Raw genomic sequence first — 5960 nt, 5'->3', positions numbered from 1 at the left:
GTGTATGCTTCTGTTTCCGATAGGGGGATGTTGAAGTCTCCAACTATCCAGTGAATATACCCATTTTCCTTTGCAGTTCTATCTGTTTTTGCCTCACATGTTTTGATGCTTTCTTGTTAGGCACATACATGTTAAGAATTGTTACATCTTCTTGGAGAAATGATTCGTTAATGTGTTTGCTTCTACATGCATAGAACCTCTCTAGAAAGACAGACAAGAACTGTAACGGCACCTCTGGGAAGGAACTGGGCGGTAGAGGGGTCAAAGAAGGGACTTTTCACTGTAAACTTGTTTGTACCTTTTGTAATTTATTTCACAGGACCGTACAAACTATACCAAAACTGCAATAAATTGTTTTTAATGCTAACAAGAAATTAGTATGGAAATGTGCAACATCTTTCTCTTAAATCTAATTCCTTCAATACTGGGCATCTTTTCTGTATCTGTTAGCTATTCGCATATCCACTTTTGAAAGGATACAACATGCTAGTGTCTCTCTGCTTTTTCAGAAATGTCCTGATTATTTCTCATGTGTCTGTTTTTCCCCCGAGAACTTTAGAATCAGCATATCTACTCTAGAACCCATTCCTTCTCCCCCACCCTCCCACAAGCAGTACTGTTTTTAAAGAGGACATTACGTTCATAGATACATAAACAGTTCCCGGGTATTTTTCGTGGCACTTATTTCCCAGGTCCCATGGCCCATATCAAAGCACTCGGGGTGCCTGCCACTTCCTTTTCCACAAAGGTGGACCAGCATGATGTCCGTGATGGGAACAAGAAAAGGCAAAGGAAGCTGAGATTCTGGCAGAAGAAAATGCGACCTACAACTAGAGAGTTAATATGTAAAAATAATATGATTAATAGCCGGCATTTATTGACGAGCCAGCCATTTTAATCCATTCTCTCAGCTCTTACAACCTCTACGAGGCAGGCGCTTTGATTATACCAACTAAGCAATAAAACCAAAGCTCAGAAAGATTAAGTAACTTTCATTCAACTGCTACTCGGTGGAGCTGGAATTTGACCCCAGGCAGCCCAGGGCTGGATTCCTGCCCTCTCAGCGTAGAAAATGAGCTGAGCTGCTCAGGAAAGGTGAACGGCTTCAGGGAGGCTGGGCGGAAAGAAAAAAGAGACACGTATGTTTGCTGAATCAATTGCTTCAGACCAAAGGCACGGCTGTTGCACTTGGTCTCACAACTGATCAAGGTTACAGCCTGTTGTGTGAGACACGGGATGGGCAGGTGGAGGGAACCAGCACCCTAGTGTCTCCCAGGTCATTGTCAGGGCACAAAAGGCTGACCTTTTCAGTAGGGAGGGAAAGCTGTGCTGCCATGATGAGGTTAGGGAGCTGAGATGGGGGTCCTGAGGGTTTCTGAAAATATCCATCCCAACTATACCCATAGCCTCTTTTCAGGGAAGATGCCTGCATGAGCTCTAGGTTCTACTGGGCTCAGTGCCACGTCGGAGCTCCCTCCCTCACCTGGCCCCCAGTGAGTCACCAGCTTATTGCTGGAGCCACATGGCGCTGGGATTAGAGTCCGCTCAGACACCAATAATCCCCCAAAGCTTGCATGCTTCCATCTCCCCAAGCGTGGTCTCCAGGTTAGACACTCCAGTCCTGCTGGGAAAAGCTCACAGGGCACCTGGCACCCAGGATACCAGCTTCCATCAAGGTTTCCCAGGGGCTCTGGGTTGCTAAACTGATTAAATTTTATCAATCACTTCAGAGGTCAAGATTTTAGAGAACTGGTTTTCAATGTTGGATTGGGGGGACTTAGCTCCCCAGAGAACATTTAAAAGTCTGGGGTTCTTACTCCATCCCCAGACATTGTCATGATCAGCCTGGCTTCGGTTCCAGCATTCCATGAGTTTGTTTGGTTCTGAGAGATTTTCATGCACGTTTGTTAACATGCAGCATGGGCTGAGTCAGCGTAGACTTTGGTCACCTGCCCTTGCTTTTCTGGTGTTACACGTCAAGCAAAACCGTGGTGGCTGTCAACTGACCTCACTGCTGGAAACCCCAAGGTCTATAAACACAGATGCATATACTTTCCCTCCCCATTGAGAATCTGGGCTAGTGGGTGTCCCTGTTCTAGACTGTAATGTGCCAGAGCTCGCAGGATGTTAGGGTGGGGAGATTCACAGCCGATTGTTGGGAAGCCTGGCATCACGGCACCAAGTTGGCAAGGCAGCCTTGGCTCTCGGCCCTTCGGTTTCCCCAAGCCGTGTTGGGCACCCGATAACTGCTCAGTGAGCATCAGTGTGTTGGTTGTTGTTACTCATCCTTGAAGGACATTTCACCTGGGCTATGGAATCGCCTAGAGAACCGCCCCTGCTTCAGCCACGCTCTTACAGCCATGACCTCTACCATCAGTGCTATGCTCCCCTGGTGGAGTTACCCAAACTGGTCTCTCTGGGTTTCCAGCCCGCGGACGGGTGCTGCCCTCTGGTGGCCACCCTGTGTGTGCGCAGCCTAGCTTACTTTGTGGCCTTTGCCTTCTCCATGGGCTCGTCAGGTTTCTGGAGGGTCTCCATGCCGCTTCCGCTCTGCCACTAGGTATGGTGCAGGGGGATCCTACATGGGGCCATTTCCTGTATTTAGGGATCTTCTCTTCGTGTAGGTTCTCTGAGCGTCTGTGTCAGAAGCTGACCGTCGAAACTGAGAACTACTGAAGAACTCAGCACATGACAATGCTGGAGAAAACCAACCTGCACTAAGACGGGCGACCGAGCAGGGCCCAAGGCTGCGTCCCGGGGACATCCCGGCCCTGTTGAGTTCCCGCCTGAGAAAGCTCTGGGGTGCCCGAAGAACTTCCTGTCCGTGCCAGTCAATACCTGACCACAGTCCGCTGAGCCCCTGCCCCTCCGCCCTTTCTAGAGCATTCGCTAAAAAAATAAAATAAAATAAAAAGGCTTATGATTGTGAATCCTTCCTCTGTCCCTTTGAGATACATACGCATGTACCTCCTGCAACCCAGAAATGTTTAAGGACCTGAAACTGTTCCCCTGAAACCGGGAAGGCCCGCCTCTGTCCCCCAGTCTCCGCGGGCGACACAGCTGGCCTAGTTGCACCCACACTGACCGACCCTTTGTGCTTTTCCACTTTCCTGGCTGTCTGGGCCCCACTCACCCCTCCTGCTCCCTCGTTCTTCCTTTAAACAACCGAGTCACCCCAGCAAATCGGAAGGCGACACTCGGACCGCCCCACTGTTGGTTGCACAGAGTAAACGCTGGTTTCGCGGCTTTGACGCCCGCCGTGTTCATCTTTGAGGAAACCCGCTCACCCCGCAGGGCCCCGTGGGGGAAGCTCCAGCAGGAACGCGTCCTCTCAGAGTGGGTGGGCACCAGATCCTGGCAGGAACTCGACGGACCCAAACTCTCGGCCCCTGTCCTTGCTCCTTAAATGCCGCCCAGGAGACAGGCGACAGGAAGGAAGAGATGGGAAAGTCACGGCACTGGGGAGGGAGCGGCCAGCTTGAGCAGGGGGCACTGCCCAGGACCCCCCCTCCCTGGGTGATTCGGGGAAAACTCAGGGACACCCACATCCCAGGAGGATGAGAGGGAGCTTAGGCCAACACAGACAGAAAGCCGACAGCCCAGGGCAGGGGTCCCAGCACTGGAGGCAACCATCTGTGAGACACCCCCCAACCCCCTCCCCGGGCCTGGGCCACTGATCCACAGGCTCCCAGGCCTGAGGCACCAGGGGGGAACCAGCTGGGGGAGCAGGTGGCCCAGGAGGCGGGGCCTGCTTTCATACAGCTGCAAGGCCGCGTCCCCCAGGCCCACGGCCTGACCTGCAGGGACCTGGGAAAACTGACCCAAGGTCCCCTTGTTTCGTTCCGGCTCTCTAGGTCTTTCAGAGGGTGCACGGGTCCCCCTGGGCTGCTGCTTGTCTTCCTCACGCCCTCCTCCTTGATTTCACAGGGGATCGATGATGCCAGGACCACGCCCTGCTCCTGAATCACACTTCCTCCAGTTCGGGACCTGATCTGAGGCTCAGAGGCCCCTCCTGCCTCAGCCTCGCGTGCCCTCCGTGCTGGTCTCCCCCTGCCCACCTGCGAGTACCAGTCTTCGCCCCAGGGCTTCATCCAGGCTCTTCTCACTCTGCACCCCGCCCCTGGCCTCAGGGTCCTCCAGCACTCTATGCTGGGCTCTCAGCTCTGCCTCTGGAGCTGCAAACCATGCTCAGGCCCTCAGGGGCCTGGTCCCTCCTCTACGCACCTCCCTGTCCCCAAACTTCTTTTGGCTCCTCTCTGGCCTTGGGGAGCCAGTTCCTTCTGTTCACTGTCCCTCTGCCTCATGTAGGAAGCGGGTCATCGCCCACGCCAGGTGCGGAGTGGGCAGATTCCGGGCCCTCAGATATTCAGAAATGATGCGGGCCACACTCGGGAGAGGTTGGCGACCTGCTTTATTGCACAGCCCAAGAGCTGTTCGTTCTGCAGTCAGGGGCACAGACGAGAGGAGGTCGAATATCCACCTGCACCAGCCTCCATCCTCCTGCCAGGCCTGCTTCCGGGCAGAATCCAGGACAGCGGGACATCCCTCAGGTCTCAGGAAAATGCAGCTCTGGGTCCACATACCAGAGCTGCAGCTCCAAGCAGCCGTTGGTCCCCTTTCTTGCCCTCCAATCCCCCCACTGAGGAAATGGGAGGCAGGTGGGCAGGGGGAGGCAGCCAGCAAACCTGGCCTCAGCCCGGGCTTTGCCACCAAACAGTAACGTCCTACCACTCACGAGTCACTAGACATGTGTCGTTTTTTCTGTACAACCCACACTCGACACTCCACTCCAGGAGGCTGCAGAGGTCAGGACGGGAAGTTGAAACAGGGGCGGGCGGGGTGTCAGAGGGAGGCCCCAACCTGAGCTCTGAGCAACAGGCTGACCCAGGACCAAGAAATCTGGGTGAGATGCATGAAATGCTACCGCTGGTCCAAAAATGATGCCAACCAAGTGGGAGGAACGCCAAACAGATCGTCAACAAATATGCGAAACCGGCTTCTTCCCCGGGGAGGCAATGTAGCAGAGCTGTGACCCCCAGTAGCTCTGGGACTGAGGGCAAGCGACTGAGGTCTCAGCCTCAACTCTTGCAGAAGTGAGGGCAGCAGCTGGGGGTCCCAGGATCATCCCTCAGGTCCTTGCCTGCACCCCTGCCTGCACGGTCTGCCTCCCGGCCCTTGTAAGGCTGGGCACTCCTCCGCCCCTCACCGTCCCAGCCAGCTCCAGGCAGACGAGGCTGGTGCTGGCCTTAGGAGCCCACAGTGCCACCCAAACCTCACCTACACCTGTCCCTCTGAATCCTCCCCAGCTCCAGGTGACCTAGATGCTGCTGTGATAGGCTCCCTAATCCATCTCCTGCAGCTGAATGAGGCAGAGCCCAGGCCTGGGGCAGGGGCAGGCTCCTGTTTCTGAGCCCTAAGGGGGAGGGGAAGAGCTTATTCACGGGGCAGGGGGGCAGGTAGGGGACGAAAGTGGAACAGGAGAATCTGAGGAGGTACAACTTTCTAAAGAGGACACTTTAAGTGACTTTATAACTGTAAAGGATGCTAAACATGTAAGTCTCAATCTTGACCCACGTTACTAAGTTGTTCTTGTTTTTTTTGTGTGTGAATGTTTTTCTATTACTTCACCATTTTCAGAAATTTCACATCTAAATATGTCAGAAAATTAGAGAAGAATTTCGAGAAAGGCCTTTGACCCCCCGGTGGAGCCCCTCTACCTCACAGAGAGAGGGCGCTTCCTGGGGTCACACAGGAGGACGGGACCTAGGCGCCTCCTAGGCCACTGACCTTCTCCGCAGGACACCCGGCCTTCCTTGGGCTGCCCCACTGGCAGAGGCAGCGCCTGGCCAGGGGACAGGGGGAGCGTGAGGGTGGGATCTCTCCCGCTCCAACCTGACTCTGAGCTCAGGGACCGGGCTGGTTGGGAAAGGGGGTACCTCCAGGAACCAGGCGGGCCCTGG

The sequence above is a fragment of the Pteropus vampyrus genome, unplaced genomic scaffold (genome assembly GCF_000151845.1).
Source record: "Pteropus vampyrus isolate Shadow unplaced genomic scaffold, Pvam_2.0 Scaffold112, whole genome shotgun sequence".
Classification (NCBI taxonomy): domain Eukaryota; kingdom Metazoa; phylum Chordata; class Mammalia; order Chiroptera; family Pteropodidae; genus Pteropus; species Pteropus vampyrus.
The sequence above is the reverse complement of the archived record's forward strand: the minus strand, read 5'-3'. Positions refer to the sequence as shown.